Below are 24,489 nucleotides of genomic sequence, written 5' to 3'. Positions count from 1 at the left end.
CGGGTCGGCCGCCCGGCGGGGTCTGGCGCGCCGCCAGCTGCCGCCGCGCGCCCCTCGGGGTGCTGCCCCCGGCCCGGCCCGGCGATCTGCGGGCGCCCGAGGGTTAAGCGCGCTCCAGCCGCCGGACGCCCGCTTAACCCCCTCGGCGCCGGGGCGCGCTCCCCTCGCCCCCGGGAGGCGGGCGGGGCCTGCGAGCCTGCGGACGGGGTGCGGATTAACCGCTCCTCCCCCTGTATCGCCTCGGGCGGGAGAGGATGGGAAGCCTATGCTCCGCGGGGTCCTGCCTCCACACACCTGGAAGAGGCCCCGCCCCCTGAGAGCACAGGTGCGGGAGGGTGGTCGGGGTCCCCACACCTCGCTTTGCTCCTCTGGCTGGTTGGATGAGGAGTCCGGCGCGAGCACTCACTGCCCCAGGTAACAGCACCTTTAGATCTAACCGGGGTCCCAGGGCGTCCATCCGCCACCCCAACTCCCGCACCGGGTCCGGCACCGCTATGAGCTACTACACAGATCCTACACAGCTGGGGAGGGGAAGAACATCTCTCTCTCTCTCTCTCTCTCTCTCTCTCTCTCTCTCTCTCTCTCTCTCTCTCTCTCTCTCTCGGAGAGTAGTAGATTTCATGGGACCTTCACTGCTCATGTTTGGAACGGAGGTATTTTGCAAACGGCAGCCCCTGTCTACAGGGGGAATACTGTAATCCAGTGGGTGACAGATAGTTCTTTAGAATCGTAGTGGCTCTTGGAGAAGGGCTCCTGCCTTGTAACTTCACAAGATTGTATTTATTTGCTTTTGTTCCCATCTGCACGTGCCTATGGCGTTTTAGAACATTTGAGAACAGCGTCTCTAAAGCAAAAATAAAGCGAAAACTCAGCATGAATTAAGAAAATAAGAAGTGTTGATGGGAAGGTGCTCCTTGGCCAAAGAAGGCATATTGGGCATCTTCAGTCGCAGAGGGCCACCCCAGGGGAGAGCGGGGACCTGGCAGAGGACTCCCTGGGGCCTTCCTCGGAGGGCGCTGGGGCTGTACGGATGACAGCCGCCAGGCTCCTGGTCCCTTTCCATTTTTTTGCTTTGATTTTGGAAGCAGAGGCGGCAGTGGAGAAGGCTTGTGGCCTAGTAATATATAGCTGGGCCTGGGCCCCCTCACCTGAGGCTGGTTCTGAGCCCAAATCTGAAGGTATAGAAGACAGGTCCCTTCAAACAACTTTACCACCCACAGACCCTTGAGTTCTGAAGCACATACAAAATTCACAATATACCTTTCAGAACTTCAGTACTAAAGCCTGTGTCTTGAGACTTACTCTGCAAAATCCGACCCTAATATTTGCTCACAATTCCATGCACTTCAGCCAGCATTCATAAGGCACCTGCTAAGAACCGGGTCTGGGCTATGTGTTGGCAGGGCAGTCCTATGGCACAGCCCCTCCCTCAAGGCCGTACAATCTAATGAAGGAAGAAAAATGCGTATACATCTCTAACACCATGTGGAATATATGACCTACAACAGGGACGAAGAAAGCACTAAGCAAGCGTCAAAAGAGATTCATAATTGGGAGAATTGGAGACGTTTTCCCAGAGGAGATGGCACTTTTACTGATTCTTAAACACTGATGATGTGGGGGAGGGGAGGGATGACTAGAAGGAGCACACGGCAGTTTTAGGGCAGAGAAGCTGTTCTGTGAGATACTGCAGTGGTGACTGGAGGGCGCTAGGCTTTTATCAAAACCCACAGACAGACGTGTAAAGGCAAGCAGTGAACCTAATGCAAATGATGGACTTTAGTCAATATGATGTATGAATGTTAGCTCATCCATTGTAAAAGAAGAACCACAGCAGTGCAAGATGTTACCAATAGGACAAACTACCCGGGGGAGGAGTATGGGGAACTCTGTACTTTCTGCGCAATTTTTCTGTACACCTGACTTCTCCAAAAAATAAAGTCTATTAAAAACAGGGACTAATTTATTGGACATCAATGGGGTAAGAAGGATGAGCTTTAGGGAAACAGGGAAAGTGAGGGAGGCTAAAGAGCAGGATGGGATGTATTTGAAAATAAGCAGGAATATGGTATGGCTGAGGCCCAAAGAAGACAACCAGAGGCATGGGGATCAAATCCACATTGAGAGTGTGTTAGTGACGGACGATCTGGCTTCCTAAGAAAACGACTTGTCTTCTCTGCAGTGGAAGCCAGTGAAGGTGTTGAAGCAGAGAAGTGACATGATTAAATTGTGATTTGGGTCTCTGAGTTTTACTTTTTGGATCTTAATGAGTTTATGGATTTAGAATGTTTAACATTTTTTTCATCCCAGTTTCTGTATCCCATCTTTGCAATGTCTTCAGCAATATTTTTTTTTTGAGGGTCTTGATTCAACACAGCTCTGAATGTTTGGCCCATTGGATAATTTAAACATTTATATTCCCGTGGTCATGTGAATTACTGAATAATAATAACATAGTGAATAATATTAATAGTGAAAATAATAATAGCAAATCTTTTCTAGACACTTCCTATGTACCAGGCACTAGTATTGGCACTTTACATGTCTTAACTCATGTGATTCTTATACCGAGCCTATGAGACCTACCCCATTAGTACCCTCATTTTACAGATAGCAAACCAAGACACTGAGGAGTTAAATAACTTGCCCAAATCCACATTTGGCACAAAAGATTTCAGCTCTTAATCAGCCCCATGTGAGAAGACCCAGTTCTGTCAGTGACACATTATGAGGGGGTTTAGTCCCCATCCTCTTATACATAAACACGGCCATTTAAAGGCACTGAGCTGGCGTCCTAGAAGTTGTTCCCTGCATATATTTCATTTCAAAAGTCCTTGCTGGTATCCCAGTCCAGAGCTTCAGCATGTCACACCCTAAGATCATTAACTAGTTGCCCCACCCCCATTCTTCCTCCCATAAATAACCCATCCTGAACTCAAAAGCCACCATGTACTTTCTCTAACCAAAAAAGCTGGCCCTCTTTCTGTCCATGTCCCATCTGAACTTCTCCGGCAAGCTTCCAACCTTACGGTTTCCTACCATTCGCCTTCCAGGGGTCAGGAGCCTCCTCACTAAGCTGCAAACATGCTGTGCTCATTTCTTGCTGACCTGAAATCCTGCCTTGCTGACTTCTACCTCAACCCTCCATATTCAGCAAGTCCCAGTCAAGTCCCTGCCTCCACCCAGAAGCCTTCTTTGATTTCTGCAGCCACAGTGAACACATGTTCCTCCCCTGGCCCCACTTCCCACTCCCTAAAAGCCTCCAGCACCTGGTTATTCTCTTGATTACACACCTTCTTGTGTCTCATTTGATTGCTTCTTGGCTGTGAATCCTGTCTTTCCAGCCACAGTGCAGATCCTTAAGCATGGATCCCCCTCTGAGCCCCTCCTGCCACAGCCAAGTGTTCTGCTCACAGCAGGCAGTAAGTACTCTGATTACTCTCCACTGGATCATAAAATCCCACAGATATCACTAGAAATTGTCAGTTAATATTTACAAAAAACCCGTAACGTTATGGCAGGACACTTGGCCCTTAAATGGTAAAAAAATATCAACAGAGGGAAAATTGGGTCCCTTGTACTCCAAGATGCTAATTAAGGAAGACAAGCAAATCCTGAAGAGTATATGCAAAATATACCTGTAAGCAAACCATGAAGTTTAGTCCAAATAAGTCCATCCTCTGGCTTTCATGCCAAGAAGATAGCCCTAACCCACTAACTGCCAGAAGGTAGATAAAGGGGGTAGAAACACATATTCTAGGTAGAGGAATGGCATGCAGAAAGCCAGACAGAAAAGCTCAAAACATGTGCAGAAATCAGGAGGTAAGTGGTTAGGCTGGTACCAGGGGGCGCTTCAGAGACAGTGGCAATAAGTGAAATTGCAAAGGCAGGATTCTGGGATGGTGGAAAGTCCCCAGTATCTGGCTTGCCAGTTGGGTGTTGTCCTTTAGGCTAGCACTTCTCAAACTTTTGGTTTCAAGACCCCTTTACATTCTTTAACATGATGGTAGACCCCAAACAGCTCTTATTATGTAGCTTTTATCAACTGATATTTGCCATATTCAAAATTCAAACTGAGAACATTTTAAACATAATTCACTTAAAAATAGTAATAGACCCATTACATGGTAACATACTTTTCTGTAAGAAAAGTTAACTGTATTTTCCAAAACAAAATAGAAGAATGGCATCCTGTTACATTTGTGCAAATCTCTTTACTGTCTGGCAGAAAATAAGACAGCTCGATTCTGACATCTTCCTCAACATTTAGTCTATAGTGAGAACATTTGGGTTGAAACATATGAAGAACATCCCGCCTCACACAGGTATCTAGCTGGAATGGGACAACTGTTACAATAGAATTTTTAGGTCATTGTGGGTATTCATCTTTGCTGTGACACCAAAACTTTTTAACGCTTAGTTGAAATGTGGAATTTGAAGCTCTATTAGTGAAACTTTTTAATACTCTCTTACATTAAAATCTACCAGTTTATGTTGTGCTTTATGGTGGCTCTTTTTGACCATAATATGTATGGTTAAACATAATTTGGTAACATCATGCATTGGTCATTTAGAAAATATTTGTTCACTGCCATACACAGATTTTCCAAATGTTGACACAGTTCATCATATAGTGTCACATTCTTTGTTATCACTAACAATCTCATCTGAAAGTCTTTAAGTCTTGGGAAGCTGTCAAGCTCTCAGTGGTAGACAGAACTTTTTCAAAATTCTAATTTTCACTTAAAAGCTCAAATTTTATAACTGGCACAAATACCATCAAGTTTTTTCTTTGAGATGACTGGCTCGTTTCATTCAATTTCAAGAAAATATCTGCCAAATACTTAGGTCTGAATAGGTCTGAATAACCGAAGTTTGTCAGTAAAAATGGTGTTCCACGAAAAAGTAACCCATCAGCCTCCCACATCAAACTATCAAACAAGCGAGACAATCATTGTATGCAGCAGAAATGTGTATGTCCCAATTTCTCAGCCAGAACGGTAAGAAGATGCAACACAAGGGTTGAGATTCAATAAAAGTAACAGTTTTGACTGCTTAATCTGGGAGATCCTTAGTAAAACCAGCAATTTTTTTTTTTACCTCTAGTGCATGACAGACACTGTGCCTAACAGTATTCTCAAGCACACTTTGGTGTCATGACCTTGGTTCAGCTAAGACACCAGCAGTTTTAACTACTGTTGATTCTGTGCAGATAGCAACACCATGGAAAAGGTAAGTAAGTCTCAGCATTACCATGAAAATCAATTTGACCTCTAAGACCCCCTGGGAAGGGTTGTAAATTCCACTGGGTGGGGTTACTAGGTAAAATATAGGATGCTCTCATATTGCATGGGACACATACTGAAAAATTATTTGTTTTTTATTTGAAATTTAAAGCTAATTGGGCATCCTATATTTTTATTTGCTACAACTGGCAACTGTACCCCTGCGGGTCCAAAGACTACACCTTGAAAAGAGCTACCGTGGGTGCATTTTTGAGACAGAGGTAATACCAGAGTTGTGCTTCATGAATAGAACTCTAACCCCAGTGGGAAGGATGGATCAAAGGGTGGAATGATTTGTAGGTACAGGAAGCTCTGATGGGCCATTAAGATGTTGTTTCTTAACTGTGTTATCTTGAGGAACATCACTCTTCTAATCTCAGGCAAGGAAAACAGGAAGTCCTGCCAGAAGCAGCTCCCCTCTTATGAGGTCCCCATCTCATGGTGCTGACTAGCCATGCACCCCACCCATCCCCCTCCTCAGGCCTTCTTGATCACAACTGACTTATACCCCCTACCCCACAAAACTGAAAGGCCTTTCTCCTTGCTTTGGCCGCATGGAAAGCAGAGGCCAGCTGGTCTTTGTCCTTCATCAACTAACTGTTCACTTGAAAAACAGGATTTACATTTCACATCAGACTAAGTAATTCCAGTTCCTTTAACTGGTTCATTCCCATCCCTCTGACCTAATTCTTAAATCTTTGCCACAGCTTTATGATGCACTAAATCCTCTCCATTTCCCCAGCTGGGGAATCCTGGCAGAGTTTAGCAAATATCTTCAACACCCCATTATCCATGCTGACTGAGGGGAGCAGTGAAAGGGGCAAGCCTTAAGTTTCCCATCTGTGCAGTAAATTGGTTGTAAAACCTGGTCTCTGAGGGTTCTTACCAGTCTTTTATGATGTATTGGAAAGCCTGAACTTCGAGCTAGAGCTGTGTGGACTCAAATTCTGGCTTTGCCAGGTACCAACTACACTGCTTTTGAGGAAGTCTCTTACCCTCTTGGGGTAAAATGGGTAATAATATCACCCACTTTATTGATTTATTGCAAAGATTAAAAGTAATGTTGTACAGCCTCTGACACATGCTATCAAGTGGAATCATACACCTTACGTGAATTGAGGTGCACGCAGTTACAGAGAGAGAAAAGGAGGGAGGGAAGGCAACATTTATGTGGTGCAGGGAGGAGTCTTCCTTCCTGGGTCAGGACTAAGACTTACTGGATCTTAGTTCTGACCTTTCACATTCTGGCTTCATAACTTAACTCCTTCCTCCATTATGATCCATCCACTGTGGTGGCTCTCCTTCTTATGAACTCTTTCTGGCATTCAATATAGTCCCCAAGAAATAGAACACAGGTGAGAATTTTTAATAGGCTTTGTATTTTTGCTTCATTTTAACTTCTGGTTCATGCTTTAATATTCGAGATCAACAGTCATTACTGATAACCCCCAAAACAGATAAAGTAGAATGATGGAGATAATTGTAAAACAGGTATTTATATGCATGAACATAAGTGCAACCTCATGGCACACGCTAAACATTAAGATAGACACACGCACACACACACACGCACACACACACACACACACACACATTGGGTTTGGTCAACACTAGTGCACAGCCACTTCTTGGTTAAAGGCATTCACTTTTAGGAAGGAAGGAAATAAAACTGATGTATGCACACACAGTAGTGAAAAAAAAATAATACAGGTCTGCATCTGGTCAACCATGGGGCAAATTTACAAGGACAGGATGTAGTCTAGGAGATTCAGAAAGTCAATAAATGTCAGAAATTTTATAGCTCAAATATTATAGTTTCCTTTCTGGGTTTTCAGAGCAGTTGTTTAAATATTCAATTCACAAAACAAAACCTGAAGTTTAAATGGTACCGGTATCTCTCAGACTTGGCACAACCATATATGTGGATGTGTTTACTTTCTTACTGCTTAAGAAAAAATCTAAGTCACAAGTCCTTGATACTGACATAAGACTTCCCAGCTTTTCAATCACTGTTTTGGGGGGAACATTAAGTAGGAAATAAGAAAAATATGAAGAATCTTCACTTCACCAATTTTACTAATAAAACCCTTAGAAATAAACATAAATCTTGAGTGCTTTGTACCAACTCCCTTCAGCCCCCTTTGAGTAAGTAACAAAGTAGAGCCATACTTAGCCAATTTAGGAATATTTTCTGTTGACAAAAATGCAATATGAAAATGCAATAACCTCTCTCAGCTTCATGATTATGGTCATAAATGGATGCTAAAAATTGGAATTGGACTGTGGGTTTCAAAATTTGATAAAATAGCCAGATCTTTATATATCCCAGCTTACTAGGACATACACACGGGGAAAAAAATGCCACTTTAAAAAAGTTCCAATTTGAGAAACTTTTATAAATGAAGAGGAACATTGTAGGAGCCAAAAACACTCTTTTGAAGAAGAACCATTGTACAAAGTTACACAAGTCAGCAAGGATTATCTGCTTCATGTTCTACTAACCAGGTTGACACTGTAATGCATCCAAAAATACAGAACTTTCTATTTGTCAGGGACCTTTTTAGGTTGCTATTTTTAATGTGTGTTTATAATACACTGAAGACATTTCAGTCAGTCATGTATTGAGCAAAATATTCACCATGACAGGGGGACACATGGTTGCCTTCATTGTCAACACATCTATAAAACTGAATAAATATTTGTTAGTGTTCCATTTTGATAAATACAAGGAACACATGGGGCTGGAAGGGAAACATACCAGGAGCTCCATAATTTTTCAAAGACCGGCGCTACTTCAGTGGTGAATAACAAAGAGTGCCAGGGTGGATGGGAGGACTCTCGAAACACATACATCAGAAACAGATTAGACCTTTGATGCGGCAGAGAAACCGAGCGGCCAAGAGACAGCATACGGGACATCTCGCCCTGCTGAGCAGAATGCCTAAGCGTATGAAAGGTCGCCCGGGATTCACGCTTTCTCCCCACATTGCTCCTCTCCCCGCCTCCTTCTAGCAGGCCTCTCCCTGGCCTCCTTTCCCAGCTCCTGCCTAACTGGGTCCTTTCTTCTGAGAGGTTTCTTCCCTCTGGTGGCTTCCCTTCCTCCTCCAAATCTTTCTCCATCGTCCTCCAAAATGCCCCAACTACCAGAGCTCCTGGAGACGGCTGAAGGCAAAGTGAGTAAGAATCCTACAGGGAGAGTCAGAAGATTGAGTGCCTCGATCTGGCCACACCCCACTGACCTCCCAGAGTCCACAGTGGGGCACTTAGAACCAGGTGCCGGGCGGTGAGAGAGAGAGACTGGGGGGGTGGAGGTGGCTGCAGTGACCTCGGTCTTTCTGACCTTGCCGCCTCATCTGTGAAGGACCCACCTCCCAAGGCCACAGGGCCTAAGAGGACCACAGGAGGCTGGAATGCGAAGGCATCTTGGAAATGCCACAGCACGAGACCCACGGTTTCCAAAGTGTAGCTCCCACAGAGAAGCACCACCTGAAAACTGGTAAATAATGCAAATTTGCTAACTCACCCCAACCTACTGAATCAGAAACTTGGGGGGGTGGGGCCCAGCAATGTGCATTTTAGCAAGTCTCCCAATGATTCTGACACATGCAAAAGTTTGAAGATGAAGATGAATCACTTTCTGTATGACTTCTTCTACAGCCTCTTGCGATTCGGAATAGGATCCGCCAGTGGAGGCAAGGTTAACGTTCTTGTGTTGAAATGGTGCTCATCGTGGGGAGAGCACGATAGCTCGTCCTCTTCTGTCCCCTTCTTGATTCTTACAAAATCCTGACAAAGTAACAGAACTGGATCCACTTCAGGGAATCCCAGAGCTCTTGTAATGTGCAGCATACAATTTAGGACATCTTTGCGGGCTGGGAAATGTACCACAAGGCCAGTTTGGTAACAGTGTGATGGGAGCCTGTGTACTATGGTTTCAAGGACACCAGAAAGATCTAATTCTGCACATTTCCCCCAGCTAGCTGATGCCACAGATGCCATCATCACAGCTTAAAGCCTTAGTCCTCCACCAAAATCCTTGGCAAGCCCTTTACCTCTCAGATAGGGGAAAAGGAAGGGGAACATGAGCTCCTTGTTCTCGGGAAGTGGGGTGCCCGCCTCTGCTTTGGGAAGCATCCCTAAAGGGGGCAGCTAGGGCACTACAGGCAACTTTGCTTCCTTCAAATTTTGTGAAAGGCCAATTGTGCACAGAGAACCGGGTGTGTAAAGAACCAATTGTAGATGTGTGAACACCTTAAGGACTGACTTGGGGAGCCTCCCACTGAAAGAGCAAGAATGAAAGAACCAGATGGGCAGATGGCTAATGTTCGGTGCACTGGGAAGGATAGACTCTCATGGAAAAGGACCTTCTGATTTCATTTTGTCCTCCCTTGCCTCACCTGTCTGTACATTTGCTTATAAACACTCTCACAGGCAATATCTCATTTGCTCACTACAGCCCTATAAGAAAAAGAAAATTCCTCACTGCACTGGCAAGAGACCTGTGCAAGGCTGCTGCCGCCAAGTCCAGAGCTTGATCAGACTTGAACCCTGGCTTTCTGACTCCGAGCTGGCTCTTAACTTCAAGTGTGTTTTCAGCCTGGTTTGCATCGCGCTGCTGAGATGAGCCGTGCGTCCCTGCTCAGCTCCCACACTCCCTTAAGGAGAGGGGTGCTAGGACTCCAGAGCCTGTGCAGGGCATGATTCCCAGGCCCCTGGCATTCGAGCCGGTTCTGTTTGCTCCCACTGTGTACCCACTCCCTGCTTTTAGAGCACAGAGCTTAGTGACTCCACAGATGGGCACCGCTGTCAGCCACGGAAAGGTGGTTCTGCTACACACAGCTGTACTCTGAGAACATCACTGTGCAAGTGTGTAGCTGAGTCACGGATTTGGTGGGGGAACGTCCCATGGGCCGGGCCCTTTCAGGTGGTGAGCTCCGCAGGGCTCTGCAAGGCGGCCTGGGCGTGGCCTTTTTCTGACTCTAGGCAGACAGTTGCTAGGCCACTCTGGAAACACATTCCCTGCACTATGGCTGAGGTTGGGACATGTGGTTCATGCATAGAAGTTTGGCTTAAGTTTTCTATAATTCCTTCTGAGCCTACCATTCTCACTTAGACACAACAAAGCCTTTATGTTGTTATCTGGTCACCTCCTGCCATTTGTGTGACTCAGGCTCCCCACCCCCCACCCCCCGTGATAATGGGTTACAAGTCCATACTTCCAGTCCTGCCTTGGAACCAAGGCTCCAATGCCGCACTGCCTAATGCCTGCCAGACGGCGTCACCATCAAATCTAAGTGGAGATGTTTAGACCAAACCAGCTTCTACAAACCAGCTCCCCACAGCAACTTCCAGCACAATCATCTTGTCAACTATCCAGACCCAACATGGCAGGGCTGCCCCCCTGCCATCTGTTCACGGGGTTGAGCACCACGGCTTTCTGTTTCCTGAGTACATTCCTCATGCTGCTGCTGGACTGATCTTTATTTTCACTCCTCCCTTCTCTGATCCCACATTCGCAGCCTTGTTTTACAGTCATGCAAACCATGCTTCTCAATCCTGGCTACTTAAAACTTCCAGTGCCCAAGCCCCATCCCCGAATCGTGATTCCAAGGGCCTGGCGTGGGGAGCCGGTCATCAGTGTCCGTGATGAGCACCAGCACTCTTCAGACTTCAGGGAATCCCCCTTGCATCTTGTTAAAATACAGACTTACATCCGGTAGGACTAGGGTGGGCCTGGGAATGCCGCCTTTCTCATATGCCCCCAGGTGACGATGACGTTTCTCGTTCCCAGACCACACGGTGGGCCTCAAGGTCCTGGCACACCGAGGGCAGGTGCGTCGGCATCCCCGGGGGCTTCGGTGGTTGCCAGGCCTTTCCCCATTTCCCAAGACTCCTGCTCTCACCAAACCAGTTCCCAAGTCCTCCCAGCACACCAGCCCTGCCTGGCCATCCTGGTTGCCCTGGCAAGCCTGACTCCCTTGTGGCCTGGTGGAATCTTACCCCTCCACTAGCTTCCAGCCTGATGCCCTCCTCTGCCATTCGGTCTCCCCAAACCGCCCCACGGCTTATTAATGTTTTTCCCCTCTTACCTCCCACCACTACAGGTCATTCCATCACATAAGTTCTGCTGCTGACAGCAAGAAGAAAACTGGATGGAGAGAAATATGGAACCCGGCACCATTGTTGACTCATTGTAACTGCTGGCAAGTCATCTCCCCTTCCTGAAAAATGCCACCTACCTGGTAACGGCAAAATGACATCACTGGTCCTTTTTTAAGTCACTTACTTTATCTTTAAAACATCCTCAGAAACTTGGTCCAACAAAATGGTCCTACTATGGACGTGTAAGAGAAATAGCAACAAACAAAATGCAGACAGTTCAGCCACTGAAACTATTCCTCAGAGCACCCAAGTTAAGAGGAGTTTTAGAGATCCCTGACCTAACTGTCCCTTTCCCCACTGTTTTGGTGACAGGAAAGCTGAAGTCCCAAGGAGTTCATAGCTTTCTCGCATGTCACATGGTGAGAAGCCGATTCAGGACCAGAGCGTTTTGTTTTGTTGATTCAGTAACTACACAGCATTCATTTCAGAACAAGAAGCTTTTGATTTTTCCAGATGTTGAATCTTCCTAAGTGTTTAAGGGAAGCCACAACTGTATTAAGCAAGCAATGTGCCCATGTGCTGTGACTAGCCAGCCAGGCTGAATAAACTTCAGGAATCATATGTACTGACAAGATGTTACAAAAATGGCAATCTGCAAGGCAGGACACCCTTCACAGAGCAGAATCCTCCTGCTTTCCACCAGAGGTCAGGCCCCACAGTCTGGTGTAAGACTCCTGGCTTCAAGGTGTCTTGAAAATCTGGCCCATGCTGGCCTTCTGGCATCCCTCCCTGCTGACAGTCCACCCAGACTTCCTGTTTCTCATGCATACCTTATGCCATTGCTGATTCTTAAACCATCACATTATCTCAAGGCACAGGAGCCCATGTGGACATGGTTTGACATCTTGAAAGTTTGGAACTGAGCTAAAACTGCTCAGTCTGAACATGGGCCCAGACCCCACAGTGGTCAGACCCTTTCAGGAACTGTGGGCATCTGCCAGGGTAAAGAGCTTTCTTTTCCCTTTTGGCTTCCTAATGCCACCTCAGGTGAAGCATCACCATGTGGAGCCGGGCAATTGTCATGCTGTGGCCAGAGATGTTTAATTGGATTTTAAAAGATGAGAAAGCAGCAGGGAGCTGATTTTCAGCCCTGTGACGAGGCCAAGCAGCACGGGTGGCCTGGCGGCACGGGGGGGGGGGGGGGGGGATCCTGCCCAGCATTCAGTACTGTCTCCGCCAGGGGCGGGGGAGGGAATGTGCAGTGGCCTCAGAGCTTCCCTATATTCTTATTGCCCTAATTTTGGTTTTTACCCCAAGAACTAGACTCTCTTAGGAGGCAACCAACACTTCCCTTTTTAACTCAGCCCCTCATTGAAACAAACCAACCAACAAACAAAAAAACCTTCTCTAAGCCATACTATCAATAATTTATTTATTATATTTTAATAACACTTTTCCATTTCCATGCTACCCTTTTAAAAGTCATGAAGTAGGTGGTCATGGAAAATATTATTGCCCCCAGTTTGTAAAGAAGCGAACCAAATCAGTCAAGCTAGGGCATGAGTTTGCCCGAGGTTATACAACTAGTAAATGGTTAAGCTAGAACTGGGGATCAGTTGTCAAAGATCACTGATGAAAAAATAGATAAAAGCTGTTTCAAACACAGCAGTACACAATTCCAACTCCAGAATCTTAGTACTATTCCCCAAAGAAATAAAGATCCCTTTGTTGTGATGGTGCACAGGGGAGCAGGCTGTTCCCTAAGGGCTAATTAAAAACGGACATTCCCACATGGAGACCTTACAGAGAAACACAGACATCCCCAGGGCACATGAGGACGTCTCTGTACTCCTCTGCTTCCAGGCGCGGAGGAGTTCACTGGTCCATGGGGAGGCCTGTGTCGAGGACGCAGAACCCACAGCTCTGCTCTGAGGCAGACACTCTGCAGGCTGACCACCTTCAGGAGGCACACATCAGATCTGCCCCTTCATCTGTGTGTTTCTTTCACATTGTTTTTCTGAGAAAGGTTGTAGGAGAAAACCTTGAGAATAAACACATTTTCCCAATGCTGGACTCTAAGATTGCCCCCCTCCAACACACCATTTCTGAAGGCTTAAGGGATGATACTTCTCCTGAAACCAGGAACAGCTTTCATCCTTTCAGTGTTGCCTGTGAAAAGATGTTCACCTTCCCCTCAGTGTGATCCACACATCACTAAGAAAGCCTAGGGGATAGCTCTGGCCCCCTAAGAAAACTGGGTAAGTGGAGGCCAAGAGCAGTGGGTTGGAGAAGCAAAAATATTGAAGTTCCGTTCTTAGAGAACAACTAAGCTAAACCGGCCAGAAGCACTGACCCTTTTCAGAGAGCTTTATGCACCCAAAGCACCTGGATTTCAACATGCATTTGTTAAAATAGCTTCTATAATGAATTCATAGTGTAAAAGACACTATCTTAGTCCAAAAAGAATTTACAATCTAAATACACTGGAGAACAGTTCAAGAGACTCCAGGTTTCAAGAGGACAGAGTAAAGGTATTTCTGTCCCCATACTTCTCACAGAAATTACTCTAAAAATAATAAGGAAAAAAAAATCTATCCTTGATGAATCTTAAAGACAGTTGTAACCCTGAACCACAGCACATGATGAGAGAAGACACGTTAAGTAAGGTAAATGACTTAGCAGAGCAGAAGGTAAAATGTCAGCAACTGTAGAAAGAGATTGCATCAGGAAGCAAGCCTGTTCAACATGGTCCAAAGAACAGAAAGTCACAGGAATTGGGGCACCAATACAGTAAAGACTGTAGTTGATGTTCCAGTCTGATAATAGTAGAGAAGCTCGATCAAAGTGTCACACTTACAGATAACAATTATAAAATCAGGACAAAAAAATTATTTTAAACTATGAAAGCATTGGAGAATGAACAAAAGGAGGCAGAAACTGCAGAGAAGTTAACCTGGAGAATGTGGAATTTGTGGCTTTTCATCAGAGGGCACTCCCTTATCTGTGCTGTACGGGCTGGCAAGAAGCTGTAGTCTTTACTGCCTTGACATGTTAGAAGACAGAGTTCAGGCTATCAAAGAGGACAGAACATCATAAGGGAAATCACAAGAAGTAGGGCGGCTCATGATCTCAAAAATCTGAGTGTAAACTCTATCCAGGTCCTTTGTTGACCGCTGTACTATTATTTCATGAGGGTGACTTCAAGAGATCCAACCAGAACAGCAGCTACTTGCTGGAAGAACTTAACGGAGACTTGTGCTGTTGCCCATTGCAGGGAAGACAGTCTGGAGTCTGAGTCCAGCTAAATTAACTTATTTCAAGAACAGAACTCAACACTTTTTGAATGCAAAAACACAATCCAGAGTCTCTAAAACTCTTTGTTCACAATATCCTGCATACCATCAAAAGCTATTAAATAAAAAGAACAGAAATATGTGAGGCATAGTCAAGGGGATAAAAAAGGAATTAATAGAAAGCGATTCTAAGCTGACAAAGATGTAGAATTAGTAGACAAGGCTTTTCACTATAAATATATCCAATCACTTAAATAAAAGCATAGGCATAATGAATGAAATGAAGTGTACTCTTAGCAAGGAAACCGAAACTATAAAAAATGAAAAGTCTAGAACTAAAAGATATAATGGCAATTTTGAAGTTTACTAGAGGAGCTTAACAAAACAATGGAGATGGCAGAAGAAAGATTCTGTGAACTTTAAGACTGATTGGTAATAATTTATCCAATCCAAAGTACAGAGATAAAGGACTAAAGAAAAATGGAAGAAACCCAGAGGCTTGTGGTTCAGTATGAAACAGTCTCACATAAGCAAACAGCGTGGAGAGAGAAAAAATGGGGCAAAAATAATGTTTAAAGAAACAATGCCTGAAATTTTCCCAGATTTATTGAAAAATATTAAGAAGCCCAGAAATATGCAAGCAGGGTAAATACAAAGAAAAATCATACCTAGGCATATAATGATCAAACTTGAGGTGTGAAAGATAAAAACTCAAAAGCTGCCAAAGAAAAGCACCATATAGACTGAAGAACAACAAAACAAATGGCAGATGACTTCTGACTGGAAAGATTACATACAGAAGACAATGGAAAAGTATCTTTAAAGTGTCAGAAAAAATTCATTCAACTCAGATTTCTACATTGTTCAAAAGGAAAGGTGAATTTTCACATTAAATAAAAACTTCAGATAAATGAAAACTTGGAAAATTGCAACCTCACTACAATAAATGTAAAATGAGGTTCTTTAGGCTAAGGCATTTTTCCTCAGACACTAGATGGACATTAGAATGCCATTTAACAGAAATGGTAACTGTGTAGGTAAATGTGGAATACTATGCTTTCTCTTTTCTTAATTTATTTTAAAGATATTTGACTATATAAAACATAGTACAAAACTATATTTTAGGGCTTATAATGCATATAGGTAGAAAAAAATGAAAATAATAACAAAAAAGAGCAGGCAGATCATTGGACTCTACTCTTACATCTTCCCTGTGTCGTTAAGTAGTTCAATATTACTTACAAGGTGACTGGAATAAATTAAAAATGCATATTGTAATCCCTACACCAACTAGTAAAAATATGCAGACATAACCAAGATGAATAAAAATGGAATAATAAAACATATTAGGTTAAGCCCCAGAAATGGCAAGAAAGAAGAAAAATCACATCAGCCAACATAAAACAAATAAAATGAGAAATCTAAACCCAACTATATCAATAATTACTTTAAATGTAAACTGAGTAAATATTACAACTAAAAGGAATTGATTTTTCACTCTAGGTAAGAAAACATGATTCAACTACATGCTGTAAAAGAGACTACAAAACATTACAGAGAGGGATTAAAGTGTATGTCAGTTCTCTCCAAATTGGCCTATCTATTCAATGCAATATAATTATACTCTGGGTAGGTAGGTGATTGTTTTGAAATTGAGAAGCTGATTTTAAAATTTATATAGAAGTGCAAAGGATATAGAATAGTCAAGACAGCAATAGTTTTTAAAAACCACAAATTTGAGTTCTCTCTACCTAACTCTAAGACCCATCATAGAGTTAGAGTAATCAAGACAATAAGATGTTGATATAGGAATTGATAAATACATCAATGGAAAAGGGGAAAGAAAATCCAGAAACAGACTGATACTTACACAGTCAACTTACTTTTGATAAATTTACCAAAATAATTCAATTGGAAAGGGAAATCCTTCTCAACAAATGGTGCTGGAACAACTGAATATCCTTGTAAGATAAAAAAATAAAAAGATAATTTTTAAAAGAACTTAACCCCCTACCTCACACTATCCAAAAATTTTCCGAGATGGATCATAAACCAAAATATTAAAAGTAAAAACTGTAAATATTTTAGAAATAAACATAGGATTATATCATTGCAAACTGGAGGTAGGCAGAGACTTCTTAGAGCACAAAAAACAATATCCATAAAAAGAAAAAAATGACAGATTAGGCTTCATCCAAGTAAACACTTTTGTTCATCAAAAATGCCATCAAGAAAATAAATAGGCAAGCCACTGATTGGGGAAAAATACTGATAAAATATAACTGACAAAGGGCTTGTATCCAGAATGAAGAACTCCTACAACTCAAGAATGGTTAAAAAGATTAACACCAAATGTTGGCAAGAATGTGTAGATTAACCAGAATTTGCATACAATACTGGTAAGAATGTAAAATGGTACAATCACCTGGAAAAAGCTTGGGCAGTTTATTAGAAGAGTAAACATATACCTACTCTCTTGCCCTTAAATTAACCAACACCAATAGTCAACTGGACATAATGGACAACTATAGACTTCTTTACGCAACATCAGAATCCACATTCTTCTCAAGCTCATATAGAACATTCACCAAGGTAGACCGCATTCTGGCCCATAAGACACACATTAAATTTTAAAGGAAAGAAATTATACAATTTCATTAGACCTCAGTGCAGTTAAACTAGAAATCAATAGAAAGATAGATGGAAAATCCCAAAATACTTGGAAATTCAACAATATACTTCTAAGTAACACATGGGTTAAAGAAGAAATCTCAATAAAATTTTTTAAATATTTTGAACTAAATCATAGTAAAAACAACTTATTAACATTTTTGGGATGAAATTAAAACAATGCTTTTAAGGAAATTTCATGGCATTGAATGCATATATTAGAAAAGAAAGATCTAAACTCAGTCATCTAAGCTTCCATCTTAGGAAAGTAGAAAAGAAAAAGAAGAGAAAATTAAACCCAAAATAAGGAGAAGGAAAAAATAAAAATTAAAGCAGAAGTCAATTAAACTGAAAATAGGAAATCAACAGAGAAAATCAACAAAACTAAAAGCCGGTTCTTAGAAAAGATCAACAAAACTGATAAGCCTCTACCCAAGCTAAGAGAAAAGAGAGGGGACACAAATTATTTAATATCAGAAATGAGAGGACGTCACTAGAGATCTCATAGACATTAAAAGGATACTAAAAGAATTCTATGAATAACTCTATGCCCACAAATTTAATAACCTATATGAAATGAACCAATTCCTTAAAAGACACAATTTGCCAAAATGCACACAAGAAGACTATAGACAATCTGAATAAGCCTATATCCATTAAAGAAACTGAATAATTAGTAATCTTCCAACACAGAAAGCACCAGGCCCACTTGAGTTCTCACTGCTGAATTCTACTAAACATTTCAACAAGAAATTATATCAGTTCTCTAAAAGCTCTTCGGGCAGACAGAAGCAGATGGAATACCACCGAACTTATTCTGTAGAAGCCAGCATCACCCTACTACCAACCGCCTGATATCCCATAGAAAGTATATGGCACATTGGGATGAAAATACTTGTCTTGTGGCCCCAAGGTTGATAGATAAAGTCAATCTATCCAAAATGCAAATCGATATCAGTCTATGCATGCTGCCAGACTCCTGGGTCAAGGCAGCTCCATAGGGTTAGAAATGGAAAAAAAGGGGAAAAGATCATTCTTAAATGTTCACATCATCACAGGTGCCTGAGCTACAGGAGACGAGCTGGGCTGTAAATAACCCAGTGTGGAAGAGCCACAATGTCCAATGGTCATTGGATCTCACTGGATGAAAGGCAACAAGGATTTTTGATGGGAGCAGCAATGCTTAGAAAACCAACAGAGAAAATAAAATAAAATGGCAGAAAAAAAGTCATGGGCTCAATTCTGAAAATACAAAGAAATCTAGGAATGAGCAGCCAGCCTCCTAGCAGATCTTGGGGGAAAGACTGAACTCGAGAACACTCCCAGGTGGAGATAGAGAATTCCATGAGCTTTCACACTTGAGAGGTCTGCAGGAAGAGCAGAAGGAAAATGCCAGAAACATCAACACCACTTGCGGGAGATAAAAGGGGAGCAGACCTGACTCCTGACTCAGCAAGAGCGTGTGAGCCTGGAAATTAGCCTTCAGGAGGATAGTATGACCAGGAAGAAAGTCATCAGGGATGCTAGCACTGACCTCAGCAGCCTCAAACAGGTGCAAAAACCAGGCGAACAAAGCAGCAGAAGCCTGACCAAATTCCCAAAGCAGTTGTGAACTGCGGGATGTTTACCAAGATTCCTCACACATGAGTCATGCCATCTAACAGCCATATGGCTGTGCAGAGTTGACTAGGTGCTTTCATACACATCATTTGCATTAATTTAGTCTTTCTCTTGTTCGAGGAGGAAACTGAAGTCCCCAAAAGTGAAACGACTCACCGAAGGTCACACAGGGATGTCATGGGAGAATTAGAAAATAAACTCACGGCTTTGGAATCTCAGCTGAATTCAGCTTGAAAAAAAAGCTTCTTAAAAGATGTTACGTGTTTTAAAGCTCAGAATTCAGCTCGGCTAAGCATTGGGACAGGTCCCATTTTAATCTGATGACTGATTAGTCCTCGTGTAAACAGACTCATTTCTGCATACAGGGGCTGCAAGAAATAGTTGAAAGCATGAACTGGAGCACACAGAGAGGAAAACTAGACAGGCATAGAATTCTTAGGCATTTCAGGAAATGCACGTTTGATAAGCCAAGCAAATTCCTAGAGGAGACAGAGAAAGTGAGCATAACCCTATGGAGAGGTAAATATTTCCACTGGCTTCAAACACCATTCAGAGAGCACCATCGTGACTTGAGAGCTCACAAATTACATTCTCCGCTAAACCCTGCACCCTGGAGCCTCACAGGCAGCAGAGCCAGAGCTGGGCAAAAAGCTCAGCACCTGCCCCTCACCCTCCCCTTTCTATCCTGTGGAGCAACTTCCCGCCATGCCCCACCCCCATCACCCGCTGCTGTCTTCTCACCTCCTCCCCTTTCTCTCAGAACAGACTCTAGCCATCGCCATTTGCACCTTGATGTATATTTAAGGCTTTATGTCATCTTTCCCCCAGGAGTTTGTATTTTAAGCCTTTTCTTTAATGAAAGAAAAACATCACATTAGCGAAAGGAATTTTCAGCCTTAGCCAACTACTTTAAGGAAAGTCTGCTCCCTGCAAGAGACACACTCCAGCTAAAGGAGCGTCTTGGTGCCCTTGACATCAAAACCATCCCCAGCTTTCTTTAGAAGAAGAAAGAAAGAGTAACACAAATTTGTAACAAAAGGGAATGAGAAATATGTATACAGGCTCTTGTGGGCATTAAAAATAATGAACTGAACAATTATATATAAGGAAAGAAGCAGGTTTGGAAATAATACACAACGAAACCTCTGTACTGATTCTGTGTTCTGGTCATGCCTCCTGTTCTCCAGCCACCCTGCTAAATGCACAACTCAGAAACAGTCAAATCTGCTTCCCATTGCTGCTCCTTGGGGCCCTCACCAGCACCGCATCTACTGCTGGGAACGCATCGCTGTGCTCTCGGCTTAAATAGCTGTAGCTCTTTAGTCAAGAACCTCATGTTTTCTTTCCATGTGCAACAGATCTTAAAGCTCTTCCTCTCATATATATACTGAATCCCTACAATGGGCTCAGCACTGTGTCAGCTGCCAAGTAGTTGTGGGAAGACACACACCACCATGAAATCAGCAACAAATGCAACGGAAGACTGTGTGGGCTCCCCACCTTCCAGCGTCACATGATGCTTTCCGCCACTCCACTGCGCACACACATTGCACAGCTTGTCAAGTCTGTTCTGAATTCAAACTCCGGACCCTGTTCGTTTGGTCTCCGTGTTAGCATATCCCATCTAGAGCAGTTCTTAGCACCGCTTTGGGCTCAGTGTGGTTTCTCACACCCATCAGCCTCTCTCCCCTTCCTCCTACACTCTTTGGATTCCGCATTCCATCTTTATCATCTCTTCCTTACAAATCCCTTCAACAGCCTTGCCCCTCTTTCCTTCTGCTGCAGTACCCCCCTGACAAAACGGCCCTGCTTGGATACATTCAGGCATTTTCCTCTATCACATCTGCCCCCAGGTTCTGGAAGTAGCATGTTCCACATCTGGGAATCCTGGTCAACTCGCTTACTAAGCAGCGTGAAGGTCACAAGTCCTAAGTGGGTCTGGAGAAGAGGGACTTCTTCTTGCTCCCTTGGAGTGATCTGGCCTGGCAGAACTGATGATGCTAGAGGTGTATTTCGGGGAAAATGCCACGAGGAGTTCATGGTAAACTCCCATGGAGAACACAACGTAAATCCCAAGGACTGTGGAGGGAGGCCGTGATCTCTGCAGCAGAGAACTATGTACCACTTGGAAAACTTCCTCTGTGCTCCTGGGTGGTGAGAGATGGCTGTCTGGTCATCAGAACCAAGCGACCATGTGGCCTGTCATGAGCAGGGTTCTGTCAGGCCTGCCGCGTCATAAGGCAGGATGGGCCCAGCAGCGATGCGTCCTGAGACTGAGGTAGTAGTACATCTAGGGTTGAACACGCAGAGGGACAGAGGGCTCCAAGCATGAAGTGAGCAGGGCCACCTCCCTCATGCACCACCACTGCTGCGAGCACGCTCCTTTAATGCACACCTGTGGCCCCCCAGGAGGGCCTGTGTGAAGAGCTGACAGAGGAAGAGAAAGGCAGAGCGTGTTTCACAGATAGTGACTGGATGAGTAGGTGCAAGCCACAAATGGGCCACTGTTGCACTCCGGGGTGACACTGAAAGACGCAGTGGAGCGTGCTACACCTGGGCACCCACTTGACGTGGAAGGAGAAGTAGCCTGAAGTAAGAATATCCATAAACTCATGGGCAGAAATGAATGGCTCGACTGGTTGGTCAGGAGCATAGAAGGAAAGAGTTTGGAAGATAAAGGATAAGGAAGTTTGGGGAAGAAGCATATGGGTAGATCTGTGGAGAAAAATACTAAAAAGTGGAGATATTTATATGACATGTTAATGCTCACCAGATAGCATCCACCACAAAAAAGGCATTAACCACCAAGCAGACAGAATGATGTAGCCAGCTGACATGCACCAGCCTCTGTCACTGGCTGCTCCGGGGCCGGCACCACGGGCTCATGAACAGGGCAGCCGCGAGCCAGGATGCATATGCGTGGATGCTCATTCACCGAGGCGATCTTGCTGGTACTCCTGTCAAATAACTGACCTGCCAGCAACAGAGACCAACTCTGAGTGTCTGATACTGTGTCATTCATTGAGACCAACTAGCCACCTGGTGGCAAGTTGATTACATCTGGCCCCTTGTATCTAAAAGGGCAGCAATTCATCTGTTGGACTTTGACAGTTTACCTTCCTTCCGTGCTTACAAGGCCGTGGCCAGCACTGTTCTCCGAGAGCTTACGGTGTATTCGTTCCACCAGGGCAGGATCCCGCACAGCAGTGCATTAGGCCAAGGGACTCACCGTACAGCAAAGGAGGTAAAGCCACATGGCTCATGAGCATGCTGCCCACCAGTCCAATCATACCGTTCATCTCTCTGGAAGCTGCCACATCGACAGGGTGATAGGACATTCTTTTGAACATGCAGCTGAGGTGCCAGCCTAGAGATGATGCCCACAGTTTACACCTAAACAATGACCATCCTATTGTGCTGTGTCCCCAAAAGTCAGAACACACGGGTCTGGGAACCAAGGGGTAAAGGGGGGAGCGTCCACACTATCAGCAGCCCACTGAGAGAACTGTGCAGTTCTTCCTGCTACTTCAGCCTCTGTGGGTCTAGAGGTCCTATTTCCCACTGGAGAAACACTTCCACCAGGGCTCACACAGGCCCTGTTACACTTCAAGCAATGGCTGCCACCTGGTCACTTTGAGCTCCTGGTTCCAAAGGACCAGCAGGCAAGGAAAGGCGTCACCCTCGCGGCGGAGGTACTGATCTTGCTTGTCAGCAGGAGGTAGGGCTCCTGCCACTCAAGGAGCCAGAGGAGTGTGCTCAGCACCCAGCTGACCTCCTGGCACCTCCCCGGGAATTCCCCTGTCCCGTCTGATGGTACATGGATGAGAACAGCGGACCTGACCTCGGATATTTCAGGAGTGGCCAATGTCTCTGCCCTTACCACTGAAGGGAAGCCAGCAGCCATGCAGCCAAGGGTAAGGGGAATTTAGAATGGGCACAGAGGAAGGGTACAGCAACTATCAGCTGCAGCCTTGAGACCAGCTGCATAGAGAGGTATTTTGTCCCACCCATTTTGCTCTTACAGGTTTTCCAGGAAAAAAGACGAGCCGGAATCTCTGAGAATTTCCCCCTAGCACGTAAGGAGGGAAGGGTTTCCTTTGAATTAGAGGTCAGGTTGAATTAAAGCTTGCCTGGACTACATTTTAACCACTCAGATGAACTGAAAGTTGTAGGATCTGCCAAACATTCATTTAGAGATAGGGAATTGGGTCAACAAGGATGACAGCAGTCACTGGAAAAAAAAGAAAAAACAGGGCAGGTTCAAGTTTTCACCCAGATGAGCTGAGAACCCTCAGTGGACAGTTTCTTCTTGCTACCTGTTCACTGCCTGTCTCTCTCTCTCTCTCTCTTTGTAACATCCAAGAGGGCGGGGATCACTGTCTGCTTTGCTCGCCTAACACCTCAAATAGCCCCTGGCACAGAGCAGTTACTGGAACATAGCTGTAGGTATGTACATACGACCGGAGTCAAAAGTGGTGTGCAGAGGCTCTAAGATCTAGAAGCCGAGGGAGAGCGACCAGCCGTAAGTGGACAAAGAAAGCTTCCCGGGATTGAGCTGGGCTGGAAGTGTACCTAAAGTCCCCTTCTTTCCCCTTGTAGACTAGGGTAGGCCCTCTCTACTGTCTGTGGTAGCTTTTTGGTCCCATATAGCTGCACAAACAAGTTGTTCAAAAAGAACACTGCTTTACATGGCATATGGGAATGCTTGAAAAATGTTAACAGCCTTGTTCCCGAAAGATTCATCACTTGAGCGATCACTATGTATTAAACTCCTACTGTATGCTTGGTGTTGTTTGATGTGCTTTGTAGTAGCAAAATCCTGTGAAGGTTCAAGACAGACTGAATTAATAATGAACTCATCTCTACGACTCAGAGCATTGCAGTGGGGTTCCAGAACGATCTGTTTCTATTTATATTTAGAGACCAGTGAACAAGATTTCATAATGCAACTATGGAAATGCTACTGTCACCCTGAACCTCCCCAGACCTGAACCCTACAAGCTCTGCTGCGTGGATCCAGGAACAGCAAAGAGTCACTAAGATCCTCCAAAGGCAAATCAGAGAATTAAATATGGAAGCTCTGAAGTGACTGATTCAGATATTTCACTCTGATCAGTAAGATTTTCTCAACAAGAACACTTCAAGTGCTTGAAGTATACAAAGACTGAGAATCTCAACCTATTTTTAATTAGTCCAGCTTCTGTATTTTTAAAGTGCCCATGTTTAACAATTCCACCAAACAAATCCTCCCATACTGAGAAACTCACAGAAATTTCACCTCCCTAAGTTTGCAGCCATCAATTTCCAACTCTCTTGGGCAGAGAAATCTGTTTGTTAAGCCCAGGTCCAAAATACGCAGCTCCATGGCTATAATGGCTATAACAATAAAATTCAAGCTAACAAAAGAGAAAATCCCCCTATTCCAAAAAGCTAAATGCCCAGAGCAGAAGCCACACCCTATGGCACCCACCCATAACCATTTCTCCCATCTACCTATACACCACACAATGTGTCCTGAA

At 44.2% G+C, this 24,489-nt stretch overlaps 1 long non-coding RNA gene across 3 annotated transcripts; it reads left to right on the top strand.

The window, feature by feature from the left end:
* Window positions 1-45: 45 nt before the first annotated feature.
* Window positions 46-23,444, top strand: LOC140848126 (uncharacterized). 3 transcript variants are annotated; one of them, XR_012128671.1, is made up of 4 exons: window positions 46-414; window positions 5,107-5,232; window positions 11,390-11,527; window positions 22,995-23,444. It is a non-coding gene; the product is annotated as an uncharacterized lncRNA (long non-coding RNA). The 3 variants fall into 3 exon arrangements; XR_012128669.1 differs by lacking the exon at window positions 22,995-23,444 and adding an exon at window positions 13,251-13,408; XR_012128670.1 differs by lacking the exon at window positions 22,995-23,444 and adding an exon at window positions 11,760-12,174.
* The last annotated feature ends 1,045 nt before the right edge of the window (window positions 23,445-24,489 follow it).

This window comes from Manis javanica, chromosome 3, assembly GCF_040802235.1.
Source record: "Manis javanica isolate MJ-LG chromosome 3, MJ_LKY, whole genome shotgun sequence".
Lineage (NCBI taxonomy): Eukaryota > Metazoa > Chordata > Mammalia > Pholidota > Manidae > Manis > Manis javanica.
This window is presented reverse-complemented; position numbering and strand designations above follow the sequence as displayed.